Source organism: Aquila chrysaetos, assembly GCF_900496995.4.
Source record: "Aquila chrysaetos chrysaetos chromosome W unlocalized genomic scaffold, bAquChr1.4 W_unloc_3, whole genome shotgun sequence".
NCBI classification, from domain to species: domain Eukaryota; kingdom Metazoa; phylum Chordata; class Aves; order Accipitriformes; family Accipitridae; genus Aquila; species Aquila chrysaetos.
The window spans coordinates 658,744-676,397 of NW_024470323.1; positions in this window are offsets into that span (position 1 = coordinate 658,744).

Sequence of the window (17,654 nt, forward strand, 5' to 3'; positions counted from 1 at the left end):
GAGTACCCTAACTTGACATCTGCTGTTGCCATTCAATAACTGTTTCCTCTCCTGTGTCCATAAGTCATTGTTAAATGAGGATGTGAACAAGGTGGCTTCCTATTTCTGTCCTCCTTCATGTCCCATGAACATGAATTGCTTTGATGGCTGATTCAGCCCTTTTCCAGAAATAGGTGTCCCCAGTGCTGGCCTCTCCCAGTCTTTTCCTGCCTTCTTTTAGAGCAGGACTGTGAAGGCCATGCTAGTGCTGGCACTACACAGGGAAGAGGTTGTGGGAATCAGGTGATCTCACTGCACACAAGAGGACACACAAGGAGGTTTCTTACCTTACTCCTCCCTCCTGAGGACAAGAGTGCCCGGGAGCCAGGTGAGCTTACTCACAAGCCAGGCTCAGCCTGCTCTGCAAAACCATCTAGTGGCAGAATATATTTGATTAAAAACTGTGCAACACACACTTAGCTGCCCACAAGTTGGCTGGGACTCAGGAAGCCCTGAAACTGGGTTTAAAAACCTGTTCTCACAGCTTGAAAGTAATGCTTTTAAACCTAGGGACAGTGTCAAATGGGGACTGATTAGCAGAACTTCACCACTGATTTTGGAATGTAATTGCCTCATATCAGTAGAGGTTAATTTCAGTTAAATAGATCGTAGCGATATCCTTTGAAACTGGGTAAGCTGATCTAAGATGAAGCTGCCAGTTCAGTGATTTAAAATTAGAGCAATGATCTCCCTCCTTCAGGCCCCCCGGAATCATTCTTGCTACCACATGCTAACTCTGCTGCAATCTGATGCTGTACCTGACCAAGAATTGCTATGCTCAAGTGGGAAGCAATGAGAGCACAAGCACCACTGCTACAAAAGGCAAACAGGATTTACTTTATTACCCCCCAGGATGAACAAACATGAGGGTCCATTTCTGTGGCACTGTGATGGCCTCGTGCGCATGTACCACCATTTCTTTGTAGACAGGGATGTGCCCTCTCTTGAGGAAAAGGAGAATTCCCCAAAGAGAGTGAAATATAACACTTGTGAGGGGCTCCTTACCATCTGGAAGATAGGAATGGGCAGACAGGCACCAAAGGGCTGATAGAGGATAAGTAACTTCTGGTTTTCCCTTCATTAAAACCAGATAGCTAAAGAAAGGGAGGAAAAATCCAAACAGCACACTCAACTACCTATCACCAATTATTAATAACCCAGCTGGTTGAAAAGCAACTCTTACTCAGACTTGTGGCAAGAGAAGGACAGCTCTGGTGCCCTTCTTCACCACATCAGAGCCCACATCCTCTGCTCCTCAGGGTTTGCTCACCCCTGCCTGGCGGGGCCAGCTCTGCCCATCCACAGGCAAAATAGCAATGTGATCTGTGATCTGGCCCTGTGGGCTCATCCCTTAAAACCCCAAAATTGAGTTTCAGATAGGATAGAACAGGGGTCCTGGGCAGAATTTGGGTGGTTCCTCATTGGGACAAAAAGCCTTTTTTTTTAAACATAGGAGCTCAGCGTCCTGTATCTATGTATGCAGACACTATACAGTAGAGCTGTATCCAAATGCTTCCCAGGTATATTAGACCAATCTAACAGAGCCCACTGGCTTTCATGGACCCCTTCCATTTCCTGCTGTCTCTTTATATGACAGGTCTTAAACTCTCCATAAGCTCTAAGCCACATTTTAATCCAGAGCAAACAGCTCCAGTGCACCAAAGGCAGTGAGAAACTATGTCACACACAGAGCTAGGATGGGAATCAACAAACTGTCACTCACATACCACTCATATGGAGTCAATGTTTGAGTTAACACATATCCAAAAAGCCCATCCAGGTTTTTAAATTATCAATAGTAGCCCATTTTCAATGATCACAGCTAGTAGCCCACTAGCAATCCTAGATAAATCACTTCCCTTCTCCCCTTTCCCTACCTAGAACTTGTAAACCACAAGCACTTGCTTTTATGCTCTGCATCATTTTTAAGGATGTAACTTTAACTTTCTCCATACTGATTTAATTCTGGCTCCTCAAAACTACTATTCATTTTTCTTTGCTCCACTAGTGTTTTCCTCTTTGTCCAACTTTCTTCCCTAACTCCCTTTAAAATGCTCATTTTCAGATGCTTTCCTGTCACCTGGTCTCACTCAAAACTTTACTAAGTTCATCTTGAAGTCCCTTGACTCAGTTCTACTCCCATGGAGATCTGAGCAGGGAGATATATGTACTGCAGTTGGTAGGACAATATAAAACTGTTTTGAGAGAAGAGCCAGATGGAGAGACACACATGAATCCTGGGCATATGAGGGCACACTTACAGGATTGACCCTGAGGGGATTCAAAAGAGTTAATGTTGTCACCAGATTGAAAACTCTGTTTTATGCTAGTAGCACATAAAGCTTTTCACTCTTCTGTGTGGTTGCCTGCAACTTACCAATAAGTATTTACCATGCATTTTTCACATAAGTGACCTTCATACTTTCAGTTCAGCATGCACAGTAGTGCCTTGTGCTGCAAGATGTATCTGTTGTTTAATAAAACTGTTGTTAGCAGCAATCTGAGAAATGTGTGATCATGTCCTTTCCTTGTGGCTGCTTTGTTCTGTAGAGGCTAAAGGGGATACATCTAGGATGATTGGTAAACTTTCCCTACAACTTATGTCAGAAAAGTTTAATCTGTGATCCTAATTTTACCTTATAATACCTTGGTTTTACTACCCCCTTCAGCTACAAATCAAAGTACCTGCTCCCACCAAGAGGAAATTTGGCCCTTCCAGCCCTATGTCATTCTAATCCCAAATGGAAGAGTTTCACAAGAGGAAGCAGCCAGAAATCTGTGGATCACATCTAAAATGATGTAACTTATAGTGGAGCTGGGCATTTCTCTTGCACCTTCAAAGTAGTCAGGGGAAAAAGGTTTTACTTTCTTCAAACTGTATCAGCTGAAAAGCAGGTGCTGGTGAAGGTGTCTTTGATGGATGTCACATTGAGAATGAAAGACAGGCTGGCCACAGTATGGGTCATCAGCAGCACCAGAAGCATGAACTATCAGCTACATGTAGCACAGCCCTGGGATGTATATTGGGTCCACTTTATTTGGACAGCTTCCCCTAGGACTAGCACTCAGAGAAGGCATTTAGCATTTGCAGAGCAGCCCAGCAAGGCACTGTGGGGCAGAATCAAGTGCCTGCTGGTCATCCTGAGAAAAGCCTGCAATGTGACACTCCTGTCCTGCACAGCCTGGAGGAGCAACTTTCCCTGATGCCAAGGGTCACATTTGCCTAAGGTGAACCCCAGTCAAACAGTGGAGCTGTGCCATCCTCAACAGGATGTTTGCTGTGTGCTGTCACCTCCCAGCAGGACCTTAGTGGTGCACAGCTGTACTGCTGTTCCTCTCTCCTAGCTATGGGTGTGCAAGCCATTAGGAGGACAAGAGAGATTGTCCAAAGGCCCAGCAGTCCTCTGGGAGACAGAAGGAGACACAACTCTCCGCTCTCCTCTTCTTGTCCTGTTTCTGGGTACTGGAGGACTCTGACCACAGCTTATTGTGATGGAGGTGTTTGAATTCAAAGCATGAGTATTTCAGAGCCTGTCTTCCCCCAGTAACATCTGTGATGGCTCTTTATCAAGTATTGCACTTCAACGCATAACTAAACATCCTAAAATCCATGTGTACTGGTTTTGGCTGGGATAGAGTTAAATTTTTTCATAGTAGCTTGTATGGGGCTATGTTTTGGATTTGTGATGAAAATAGTATTGAGAACACACTGATGTTTTAGTTATTCCTGAGCAGTGCTTACACACCATCAAGGCCTTTTCTGTTCCTCACATTGCCCTGCCAGCGACAAGGTTGGGAGTGCACAAGAAGTTGGAAGGAGACAGCTGACCCTAACTGACCAAAGGGATATTCCATACCATATGATGTTGTGCTCAGCAATAAAACTGGGGTGTGGAAGTTGGCAGGGGGGCTGCTGCTTGGGGACTGGCTGGATGGACATTGGTTGGTTGGTGGTGAGCAACTGTTTTCTTTTGCATCGCTTGTTTTTCTTGAGTTTTATTTTCCTCTCTGTTGTTTTTTTCTCACAATTTTTTTTTAAATTTCTTTTTAGTTATCAAACTGTCTTTATCTCAACCCATGAGTTTTTCTCACTTTTACTCTTCTGATTCTCCCCCCATCCCACTGATGGCAAGTGAGCAAGCGGCTGCATGGTGCTTTTTTGCTGGCCGGGGTTAAACCACGACACCATGAGGCAACAGATCACACATTTCTGAGATGTTCAAAGGGAAAACTGAATGTCCATTCACTTGAACTAGGCAGTCTAAGCACATGCACAAGAGAAGGGATGAGGACATTAAAGAGTTAATACAGACCAGTTAGGATACTATTTTTGGACTGCCCTCTGTGAAGAGACAGCAGATTTTCCCAGCACGTCAGTGACCTTCTCTTGCCCACACATATCTAAGTGCGTTCATGAGAGTTATCACTGGAGCCTTTAAAAAGCCCATATACCCAAACATTACATGGAAGATGGGACACTAAAAGAACGGGGTGAAGGATTTTGTTAACTGATTCATCACTAACACTATTTTGGCATATATTAGTGACACAAGATAATAAAATTTGCACAGCACTTTTATATTAGAAGAATTTACTGTTTGGGAAAGCTGCCATGAGAACAGCTCTGAAGAGTCCTGCTCATGAGAGTGGTGCCCACAGGTGCGGTGCAGGAGCCTGGCCCCAGCCCCAGCCTGGCAGCTTGCCCAGGCTCACCACTGGCAGGGTGACGGCTGCCTCCTGCCTCTGCTGGGTGCAGGCAGCGTCCCACGAGTAACAAACAAGGTGATGCTTCTGAGGAATAGGCTGGGTCAACTGCTGGGTTAATAATTTAGTAACTAATGTAATTGTCCAAGTACTATCGGACATGAATGATTTTCAGTCATTACCCAAATTCGATGATTCAAGTTGCAAAAGTCCTGGGTCCCATCACAGCAAAGAGCAGTGACTTAGATCAGCTCTCCACGGAGCAGGAACAACTGATGGGAGTTTACCACAGGATGACATTTTCAAAGGTGTCTACGCTATTTCAGAGACTAATGTAAGAAAAACCTGGCCCCAGTTAGTCTATACTTCCAGAGATCATCATTCAAGCTCAGTTTAGCAGGTTTCAAATTCTGTTTCTAGAGGATTTAAGCAGTATCATCCAGCAACCCCCCCGAATGCAAATAGCCCTTTAAAAGATTTGAAGATTTACTTGTTTATAGAAAAACAATTCTTCCATTGCAAAATTCTGCATACTGAGTAAATCACATCGTTTGGTGATTCATTTTGCAATTTGTCGGGATAACGGATACAAAAGACTTCCAGCTGATCACACGCCTGGAGCTTCTCCTCCGCAACCCACGGTGGCAGCAGAGGCCCGGCAGATGGGGCAGAAGCAGCCTGAGTCAGAGATGTTTATCTAGACAAGCAGATGTTGCAAAGGGTGACTTCTCATGTTGTTTTGTCCAGTTCAAAAAAAAAAAAGAAGGCTTTCTTGTAACTAAAATAAAAGAAGAGACAGAACACATTGACAAATACATTCCTGTTAAGCATCCCGTCCAAAAACATTCATGTACTTGTAGCAGTATGCATAACAGAGTCTGATTTGTTTGATGCTGAGCACGAGTAGAGCCTGTAGAGGCTTGAAAGACATTGTACCTGCTATGTAATGGCAGGTATCTGCTTTTAAACTACTTGCTATTTGATGCAGCCTGCAAAGTATTCAGTCTTGAGAAGAAATGCTATAGATGTCAATGATAAAAGTTGTCTCAGCAGGGACAACTGATCAGCAGTAGCTAGAGATCAGGTGGCTGCTATCAGATGTTAGGAAATTATTCCCAGGTCTTTTCAGCATGGTACTGAGATTTTAATGAGAGTTCTTCCCAAGACATCCCTAACACAGAGCACCTGTTAGAGGGAAAACTTCATTAAAGTTAGTATCCATCAAAACCAGTGTCTTTAAAATTCCACTTAGTGGAGCTAAAAGCACAGAGGTAACTGCTGTTGACTCACACATGCCTTCAGCATTCATGCTCTAAAGGTTTTGGCTGTCTAAACACTTTTGCTCCATTCCAAACAATACCTGGCCTCACCCACCTTGTGGGAAACGCAGTAGCAACCTTCTGTATTTTCACAAAGGGTGAGGTAAAGGCATTGTCATTTCCTTCTAATTATTCTTCCAACCCAGGGACCCGACAGGCTGCTTTGATGTAAGCACTCACAATATTCAGATCCCTATACTAAAAACTGACTCCAACAACAAGTAGGATGGAAGAGTCTCCCAAACATCTCTCCTGTTTCCAAAACATGGTGGCACACCTGGGACTAAGCAGACACAAAGGAAAATTGGTGGTTCAGTGAGCCACAGGGAGGTTTGTCAGGCCCTAAAATGGCTTTTATATGGAGCTGGCTCAAGTTTATCAATATTTTAATACATATTTTAATACATATTTTAGTGAATCATTTCCATATGATTTGCATGCTCATTTTTTAACTAGAGTGGGGTTTTTTAATTCAAAATTGTCAATGGAATTTTCTTTTATTTTTCTGGATAAAAGTTTCTAAAATCATATGAAAAGCACAATCTTCCCTGCCCCAAACTAGAGAAATTTCCTATTTTATCTCCTCCTTACTGGGGTGCACAATCAAAGCCAGCATTAGAAAACACATACTATAAAACCACTAGAAAGATGAATAAAAATAGAAAGCATTAGCTATCAAGCATTAACAGTAATCTAAAGAGAAATATCATATGCCTTCATAAAAACCTATTTTTTCATTAAAAATCCATCAGAATACATTGTAGCTTGCACAGATTTAGGTCAATTACAATCCAGTGGAGTAAGAAAGGACAAAAGAAATGTGATCTGAATTCACTAAACTTCTATCTTTCAATGTGGATGCCTAGTCTATGCTATTAGATTCATTCTTATCCCAGAATCAAGCACGTTTTATTCTTTTAAGTATATAACAATAATAAACATCAGCAAAAAAAGGGACCATCATTTGCTTGAAATTCTGTAGGGCAACTCCCAATACCCAAGTATCTGGTGAACACAGTTTTACTTCAAATGGTGCATGTGAACATGACTGTGGAAATCATGCTGTCAGTGTGACCAGAGAGAAAAGGAGGTTTAAAATTATTTATATTCTGACCGTTCCTCTGGCTTTTGGGACCACAAGTCACAATAGAAGTTTAACTCATTTATAAGGGTAAAAACTTTGAACTTTGAATTTTTTTTAGACTCTCATATTAAAAGTTTTGTAGTGAAAGGAATAAAAAGCAAATTCCACTTCCAGTCTGTTGCTTGACTATTTAGGACAGATGTGCTGCCAAAGTCCAGCATCCATTTTTAACTGCTTACACATGTACCCCAGATGAGTTTATTGGTGAAACCTAGGTTTTATTATTGGGGATATGGCTATAAATTAAAAATATAAAATAAAATGACAGCTTCCTCCTCCTCCTGCATGTTAACTTAATCTACTAATGAAACTATTTTCCTTTCGAGCCTGTCTGTTAAATTTGGCCACATGGGCTAAAAGGCCAAAGCTGATGGAGATAAGGGAACATTAGGAAAAAGTTTCAGTTAAGACTCAGTCAAATTGGAGTAGAGATCAACTGATGATAAATTAGTTAACAAATGGATATTTGGAAAGCATATATATTATTAAGCTGTCTCCCAACTGCAGGATCCTTGGCACTTGACAATGTAAGGAATCTCGGGCTCTGCTCTTTCTGGAGCTGCCACAACCTTGCGAACTTTATGCTCAATCAAAAGAGGAGTAAGTTTTTTAAAACTAAACAATAGGTAAAAATTATTCATAGTGCAGTTCCATTTACTTGTCTGAAGTTAGCCTAGTAATGAATTGTAACCATATATTTCACCTAGAGGATTTACTGAGTGAAACTGAAAAGGGGGGTTCAAAACAGTTTATCAGGTCAGGCAACACAGGAAAGACTACACAGTATTGGAAACTCAACCATGATCTCCTCAGCCTACTGTTCACACATACCTAATAACAGAAAAATATCTCCTCAAAATTAACTATGGGAGTTTAGCCAAAACAGCAGTTGTAATTAACCACCTGAACAATTTGTGTAAGAATAGTGAATTCTATGCTACTTGAAGTTTTTCACCAGGGTCCTTCAGACAGGTATACCTGAGTTGAAACAGAAGTTGCACGTTTAAGACAAAAAGGGATTGGTTCATCTCTGTGACTTGCGCTAAACAGGAGTTCACAACTGGTCATCATGAATTTATTAAAGATCATGGATCCATAATGTGCTATGAGTTTTTAAGACACAAACAGTTCAGGAAAACCACTAGGGACTGGCTTCATCTCTCCTATACCTTGTCCTCTGAATAGCTTCATCTAACTCCAGAACAAATCCTATCTATTTCATTGCCTTCTGAATCTTTCAGGGACATATGAGAGCTCACAAGACACAAAAATTAAACCAAACTCAGAAAGAATCATGTAGGATTTTCACCAGGGTAGCAAAAGAACAAGGCACAGACTCTCCCATCACGAGGGAACATGTCCTTCCTATGCCAGCCCCATGAACGATGGGTACATGCAGAGTTTTGGGGAAGAGGACTCAGAAGTTATACAACAATCTTGCACAGTGGCAGAATAAAATATTGGAGCTTTATTCTTCCAGAACAGGTCCATGTGACCATTGAAATAGAATCATAGAATCATTTAGGTAGGAAAAGACCTTTAAGATCATTGAGTGCAACTGTCAACCCAACACCACCATGCCCACTAAACCATGTCCTGAAGTGCCTTGTCTACATGTTTTTTGAATACCTCCAGGGATGGTGACACCACTACTTCCCTGGGCAGCCTGTTCCAATGCCTGACAACCCTTTCAGTAAAGAAATTTTTCCTAATATCCAATCTAAACCTCCCCTGCCACAACTTGAGGCCATTTCCTCTTGTCCCATCTCCAGCCACCTGACAGAAGAGACCAGCACCCACCTCACTACAACCTCCTTTCAGGTAGTTGTAGAGAGCGATAAGGTCTCCCCTCAGCCTCCTCTTCTCCAGACTAAACAACCCCAGTTCCCTCAGCCGCTCCTCATAAGACTTGTGCTCCAGGCCCCTCACCAACTTGGTTGCCCTTCTCTGGACATGCTCCAGCACCTCAATGTCTTTCCTGTAGTAAGGGGCCCAAAACTGAACACAGTACTCAAGGTGCGGCCTCACCAGTGCGGAGTACAGGGGAACAATTGCTTCCCTGCTCCTGCTGGCCACTATTTCTGATACAGGACAAGATGCCATTGGCCTTCTTGACCACCTGGGCACACTGCTGGCTCATACTCAGCCAGCTGTCAGCTACTTTTCTAACTCTAAACCATCTATGTCATTTAAGTTAAAATAAAGTGTACTGACATCTATATCACAAAGTCACAATTAAACTTTAATGAGAGGCTTAAAATTTATGAGCAGAACGTATTTTTTTCAATGGGTTAGCCACATCAAAGGTGCCATATTCCATCAGAGAGATAATATTTTAAAAATAACTTCCTAGATTTGCATCCTTCCAATGGATGATTCAGGAAGGAAGAAAAATTATACAGGGTTCAGTCTTGACAAGGGCAGAGCGTTCTTCATTCTTGCACTAATACTGCTGTTTGAAGAACAGATTAAATTGTGGAGGAGGACTGAGAAACAGGCCAGTCAGAAGAAAGAGAAAGCTTATTCCGAGTGAGGACACCTTTTAGATGTGCCAAAATTAATTGAGTGACTAATTAAGACAGTAATTCAAATTAGAACCAGCTGGTAGTTTAACATTCCTCAGTCCCTTATTCAGGAAAATTTTTGAGTGTTTGCCTGGTTTTAGTCCACCAAAGTCAATTAACAATCAAAGAGCAGTTCAGAAAGTTTGAAATCTGAGAATCATTTTTTGGAGACTGCTAAATTAAAGATTTCTGGGGTTTTGGCCTGTTCTTACCTAGCTGGGCCCTGTGCAAAGGTTTTGTACAACAAAACCAAACCACCACTACATCTTGTATAGCTTATGTATAAACACAGCAGTGCAACACATGGGGAAAGGTTTTGCTTTCATGAATCATCCTGTTCACATCTTGTTTCTAATGGTGACCAGAGCCACTGCTCGAGTGCAAGAAATCCATTCTAGAGAGACTCAATCACAGGAAAAGCTTCTTCCTTATCCATTTAAGGACTGGCACTTCATTGATATCTGAGACCTTATTTCCCTTTTTAAATTTCTATATAATCTCAACTAGTACAGTTGTTTCAGATCATAAAGTTTACTTTGCTTCTATGACAACTTGAGGAAGTGAGTTTCAGCGATTAATTACACATCCTGGAGCAGGATCTTAAACTTCTGGCTTTGCCAAGCTGGCCACATCAGCATCAGTTCAGGACCTTTTTTCACATCAGTACGATGATCTCTCCCTCCAGAGATGCACTAAGTCCAGGAAGTGGAGAAGGCAAGCAGGTCCGTAAAACTCCCCTCCAAAAATCCCAGCATTAGTGCATAGTAGAAAGTCTCTTCCTCTAACAGAGCCCTTTACAGGAGCTTTAAAGCGAGTCATGAGTCCTTTTTCCTTAACCATTGCCAAGGACACAATGCATCACAGTCACAGAAAAACTAAAGTGGTTGTTGGCAATACCAATAAACTCCAGAAGCTTTAGCAGAAAGTTAAAACCTGTCATACTACTGCAGATTAATAATTTGCATTTTCTCCTGCTATCTCAGACCAGGTGGAGTCACCCCTTTCTTTGATGGCCTCTTCAGTTTTTATTTTGGGCTTTGAACCTGGTGGAGAAGGATTTGTGGTGGTTTTCTGACACTGCTAACTTGCCAGAAATTTAGACACATCCTCATGTTATTTCAAGGAGTAGAGGCATATCCTAAGGAATGTATCCATTTGTGTACTGGAAAGGTTTCATTGCTGCTATTTTGGGGAGATATCTTGTATTTCCCACAAAGTTGGCTTTTCTGATATATTCACAAAACTGTTTTATGCGGCTCCCCTGCTGGATTCCAAATAAAGGTTTATTGATGAATCTTTTTGAAGCGCACAGGTTGCCATCATCTTGAAGTGTGAGATAATGGATGTAGTTTGTGGAATATTGTGTTATATATTCAGGAAATAAATCACACCCCAAGTTCCTTAATGTATATTTCACAGTGAGGTATGGGTGTCTTATCTCTCTTTGTACATACATAGGCAAGATCTGCAAATATTCTTAGCAAAAGGGGAAAAAATGTTTGGGGGAGGTAAAATTCCTTCTTGGCTTCCTGAAAAGGTTTGTATGAGTTCTCTGAGCAACGATCTGCAACCCAGCAAACACCTTGCTTTTCCATAAGATTAAATTCCTCAGGAGGATATTCTATTCTGGGAGCAGGGAGCAAGAAAGAAAATAACCTTGCAGTATTCTTTAAGCCTTATCCAAACAAGAGTCAGGATTTTTTTTTTGAAGTGACTAATGACTGCAGGTGCCTTGAGACTCCATAAAGAGGTCTGATTTCCAGGGCTTAAGGTGTTGCCTGAAAATAGCAGCCTTGCTGGTGCCTCATGTTAGCCAATCTAATACGGAGGCACTCAAACTCATTAGGTATTTCCCTTACATCAACTTCCAGTGCAACCTACAACCTTGATGCTTCAGAGATTCCTCCATGTTTTATTGCCTTCCTAAGACCAAAACATCTCTTCTAGTCATTTGCATCAGAACTGCTGTAATCCAAATTGTCAGATAGGGAAATTTTGGAGATTGTCAAGACTGAGGGCTTCTCTACTTCCAAATCCCAACTGGGAAGAGGAGAAAATGAAGTGCTTTGCCCCTTTAGATGTCAAAGATAACCTCCAAGGCTTAAAATAATCAACTAGTGTGTTGTAAAGACCTCAAGCAGACAGACTAAAGCAAAAACAAACAAGGTGCTAATTTCAGCAATTGATCTCCAGGCCAGTGTTCACTTCAAAGGATACTCGTGATCATTTGAGTGTTAACATTTCCAAACAACTAGTATAAAAAGAAATATACTGTACTGGGTCAAACGACTTTTTAAAGGAGTGTAATTCATTCTGACTGATGTACCAGGGAACATATGTTAGAAATAAAACTCTGTGCAGCATATGAACTGTTACAATTAAAATAATGGAAGCCCACCCTCTAGGGTAAAAATTAATCTGCCTTTACCAATGATAGAAAACAGCAGTGCAGCATTTGGAACCAGAAAACTGATGTTCCTACACTGTATTTTGAAAGGCACCCCCAGACCACCTTCAAGATGGGATCCCTTGCCCACGAAGATTTCTCTCCCCAGTGTGCCCATCCCCTTGTGCCTTGGAGTTTTGTTCACAACAAGACTGTAGGTGACTTAGGACAGCACTGGGCATGGACAGTTTTACTGCAGATATTTCCAGATTGCTTGCAAGACCTAGGAGGACAGGGGATGGGAGACATTCAGTGTTGCAACTGGAAACATTTATGGTGTAAAACATGTACATTGGCCAACATAGCATGATCTCTTGCCTCCTCTCTAACTGTAGAATTAGGATACCATGTAGTGTAACTGAAACAAAGGGAAACACGACCATGTCTCCAGTCAACCAGAGTCTGCATGTCCTGAGCAATGTTGTAGCTTTAAACATAACAATTAGGTGTGAATTAGCCACTCATATTCTGCCTATCCATATGTTATGGGTTTGTGTGGTGCGGTGTTTTTTTTTTGGTAGCGGGGGAGGGGGCCGCAGGGGTGGCTCCCATGAAAAGCTGCTAGAAGCTCTCCCAGCTCCAAGTTGGACCTGCCTCTGGCTCAGGCCGACCCAATCAGCGACAGTGGTAGCGCCTCTGAGATAACATATTGAAGAAGGGGAACCTGCAGTGAGTGGGGGCATTGGAATGTGAGAGGAACACCTATGCAGATACCGAGGTCAGTGAAGGAGGGGGAGGAGGGGTGCCTGAGGAGGTTGATGCCCCTGCAGCCCATGGTGAGACGGCAGGCTGTCTCCCTGCAGCCCATGGAGGTGAACGGTGGAGCGGAGGCCCCCGAAGATGGCCATGAATCCATGGGAAAGCCCATGCTGGAGCAGTGTGTGACTGAAGATCGGCCCACAGAAAGGACCCATGCCAGGGAAGTTCAGGAAGAACTGAAGCCCGCGGAAAGGACCCACACCAAGGAAGTTTGTGAGGAACTGCAGCCCGCAGAAAGGACTCACGTTGGAGAAGTTTGTGAAGGACCGTCTCCCATGGGAGGGACCCCACGGTGGAGCAGGGGACGAGTGAGGAATCCTCCCCCTGAGGAGGAAGGAGCAGCAGAGACAATGTGTGGCGAGCTGACCCCAACCCCCATCCCCTGTTCCCCTTCGCCGCAGGGGGGAGGAGGTAGAGAGAGAGCCGGGAGTGGAGTTGAGGCGGGAAGGAGGGAGGGGTGGGGGGAAGGTGTTCTAAGGTTTGGTTTTACTTCTTAATATCCTTGTTTTGATTTGATTGGTAGTAAATTAAATTGATTTTGTTTCTTCCCCAAGTTGAGCCTGTCTTTTGCCCGTGACCATAAGTGGTGAGTGATCCCTCCCAGTCCTTATCTCGATCCACGAGCCTTTCTTTATATTTTCTCCTCATCCTACTGTGGCCGGGGTGGGGGGAGTGAGTGAGTGGCTGCGTGGTGCTTTGTTATCGGCTGGGCTGAAACCATGACACCATATAGTTTATTTTGCTTGTTATGGACATGTGCACCTGGCAGAACAGAGAAAGGAGCCTGGGAACACAGTAAGAACATTATCCACTGATAGGTCAACACTTGTCCACCACTTTTACCGAGTCTGCTCTTCTGCAGCTGAGCTTTTCATGCTAGAGAGTCTGTGGAGTCAAACCAGAGAGCAGAGACTGAGCTGGATTCCTGTCAAACCCCACTAATAAGGGCACGTTCACATTGGCCTGGGAGGAGGCCAGACATCAGACCCAATGACTATTCAGCACTCAAACTCTTGGCTTGAACCAGGTCATGTTTTCAGGCACCTCAGAAAGTTCTCACTTCCCAGGGAACCAAAAGCCTGCCAAGCCTGTGAAGAGCATCTAATCTCTTTGTTCAACTGCTATGTTAATTGTAAGGTGCTCACACAGAGTGGCAAACCAGAGACTCTAGCATGAAAAGCTCAGCTGTCTATGTTCCAGCTGGCCATTGCCGATTCCCAGATAAGATGAAATAACTGCCATGTGAGCACTCATCCCACTTGTGAGAGACCAAGAGACTGTGAGAGACTGGCAACCATTTTGTCTCAAACAACCAAGCAGGTAGCCACAAGCAGCCGAAGCAGGACGTGCCCTGCGGAGGTGGGGTAGTAAACTGTTTCTGGGAGGCTTTCTAGCGGTTGTGCCTTGAAGAGGCTTTCTGGTGACTGTCTTTCTGGGAAGTTTTCTAGTGGTTGTGCTTCGGATGTTTTGTCACAGATTTGGAGTTTTGCCATGGGCCTTTACCATGGCAGTTGTGTAAACAAGTTAAATGGGATAAGGGGGCATCAGCAACCCCCCCACTCCCTCCTCAAGAACTTTCGAGAAAACCCCACAACACATGTGCAAAGGGCTCTCGGATGATGGTATAAAAGGAGGGGAAACCAACCCCAGGCACGTGCCTGCAACCTGAGGAATCCAGACAGCTATTACTGAGACTCTTTCCTCGCTGGATCCAAGGGTGGTGATACTTACCTCTCCTTTTTTCTCTTTCTTCTCTCTCTCTCTTATCTTTTCTCTTCCTCCTACCTTGTTGTTAGGAATATTTTGCTACGGCTGTTAGGTGTCAAGTTTTTTATTCAAAATATCTGCTACACCAAATTTAGCCACACTTGTGTGTCCCGGTTTCAGCTGGGATAGAGTTAATTGTCTTCCTAGTAGCTGGTATAGTGCTATGTTTTTGAGTTAGGTATGAGAAGAATGTTGATAACACACTGATGTTTTCAGTTGTTGCCAAGTAATGTTTAGTCTGAAGTCAAGGATTTTTCAGCTTCTCATGCCCAGCCAACAAGAAGGCTGGAGGGGCACAAGAAGTTGGCACAGGACACAGTCAGGACAGCTGACCCAAAGTGGCCAACAGGGTATTCCATACCATGTGACATCACATCTAGTATATAAACTGGGGGAGTGGGGGTGGGTGGGGATCACGGCTCGGGGACTAACTGGGCATCGGTCGGCAGGTGGTGAGCAATTGCACTGTGCATCATTTGTATGTTCCAATCCTTTTATTATTACTATTGTCATTTTATTAGTGTTATCATTATCATTATTAGTTTCTTATTTTCTGTTCTATTAAATCATTCTTATCTCAACCCACAAGTTTTACTTCTTTTCCCGATTTTCTCCCCCATCCCACTGGGTGGGGGGGAAGTGAGTGAGTGGCTGCGTGGTGCTTAGTTGCTGGCTAGGGTTAAACCACGACATTGTGTTATAAGTTAACATTAAATAAAACATATTTCGAGCATTTAGGAGCCATTGTCATGACTCCTGCCCTGGGATTCACCGAGCGAAACAGGGTGTTGAAATTTTCCCTGTCCCTCCTGAGTCATTGTCGTGACTCCTGTGTGCGGCAACGGACTATCTAAAAGATCACCTCCCCTGAGCTCACCGAGTGGGATGGGACACCACTTCAGAAGAAAGTGGAACAGTTTCAAATCAACAGGCAACTGAAGTGACCCTGTTCTGCTTAGCTGTGAAACAAAGTGCTCACACGAGCCGCTGTGTCTCAGCTGAAAAGGGCTAACCAAAAAGCTGGAAGATCCCAGTCATTAGTTTTAGTCACCGCAGTGTTCCCTTCCTTGCGATGGAGGTGTAGGAATCAAACCTTTCCTGTTTCTAGGCATTTTACATTGACTACTACTATGGAAAAATAGCCTGTACTGAGGCTACTCCTTGACCTGCATGGACTCACTCGCAGCTTATTTTATGTGCTAACTCCAGAGCAGCAACACCTGATGATGAGACACATGGTCCCAAGTCATTGGTCAGGCACAAAGATAACCATGCAGAGAAGCCTTAAGCAAACACATAAACAAGCATGCAGTAGTCAGGACATTAAGCTGATAGGAAATACTGTGGACAAATGTCACTAACTGGCTTCCTCTGGCACGACACATAAAACTGCCATGGTATCTCTAGTTCATTTGTCCTCTGTCCTGAGCAACGTGCACAGAGTGAAAAAGCTTTTTCTGATTGACAGTGCAAATTCTACACAACAGGCCCACCATGTAAAATTACTGCTGTCTTTATCTTTTTAAGATTGGTTAGTCAGAACTTTTTTATCCTGGTAACCCCAAATAAATGTTTTTTAACATGGCAGCATTTAGTCTCAGCTTTCCTTTCCATCTTAGCGTGCACTTGCTCTGCCCAACTCTCTATACCAGGATTTCTGAATATTCCTTTTAAAGGATGCTCAGGCAGATAGGTCAGCCTTGGACTTCTGGAACAAGAATTTTTTTATTTCTTGGAAATGTGTTAAATTGTATCCAGGGTCTGTTATATAAAATATTGCTGACTGACATCATCTGCTGACTGACAGCTCCAAGCTGGCTGGTCAGTTCAAGCTGTAATTGGCTCCAGTCCCAGGGAGGGTAGAAGACACTGTGAAACTAATGATCTGCTGGTTCCATCACAAACATCCACAGCTGAAAGCCCTTTGCAGGCTACCCATAAAAGGCTTTGTGGGCCTCCAGTGGCCAGAAAAATTGCGCATTGGGAGCTCCTGTTCTGGAAGGAAATGCTGCCTGATTTCCACAAGAGGCTTTCTGTGTTACCTGGTTCCTGTAGCACTGCCTTAGCTGCAATGTCACCTCTGCACAGATCTCTCTTCCCTTGCTACTTCCTCTAGATGCAATGCCAATACAAGGTGCCATGCCATATTTCTTCCTCATAACACAACTCAAGGACCTCGGTTCCCTAATGTAAAAACAGTGATTGCATCTGTATGAGTTTCAGGTAGATGTTAGCAGTGAGATCTCTACTCATTCACTTATGAAGGGCCCTACCTCACATTTTTCCTCTGATATGGCCTGTGCTCCATGAAAGGCTAAGAGAGGAGAGGGGAGTTTCTCTTGCCCATCTTTGAGCTGCACTGCTTAGTTATACACAAGAACTCAGATTATAATGAATGTGTCCTTCAGGCTATGTTCAGTCCTGCTGCTTTGCTGCACACAGTAACAACTGTCCCTCACACACATACACAAGGTGCATTTGGCGCACTGGCTTTGCACACTGGGGGAGCAGAGCCATTGCTGGTGGAATGCTAGTGTCACCCAAGCAGACCACAGCTCACTGCCTCCTTCTGATACAACCTCTCGTTCACCAACAGTCAGCAAAAGCAAGCACCTTTCCTTCCTTTCCTAGATCACAGGGCTGGGATCAATGCACAAAGCAGCTGAATTAGGGCCATGCCAATTGTATAATGTAAAATACAGACATAAAGCTGGGAGCAGACAATGCATATACCCTCTTCTTTCTGAATGTCCTACCTATTAGGCTTTCCTCTGTCTGGCCATGCCCTCACCGTTTTAACAGCACAGAATTAAACCTGGCTATATTTAAAATGTTCAGTTGAAAGCTGCAAATGCCCATATCTAAACTCAAGATCCTTCTCTTCTCCACTCTCATCTTCTTCTATCTCATCT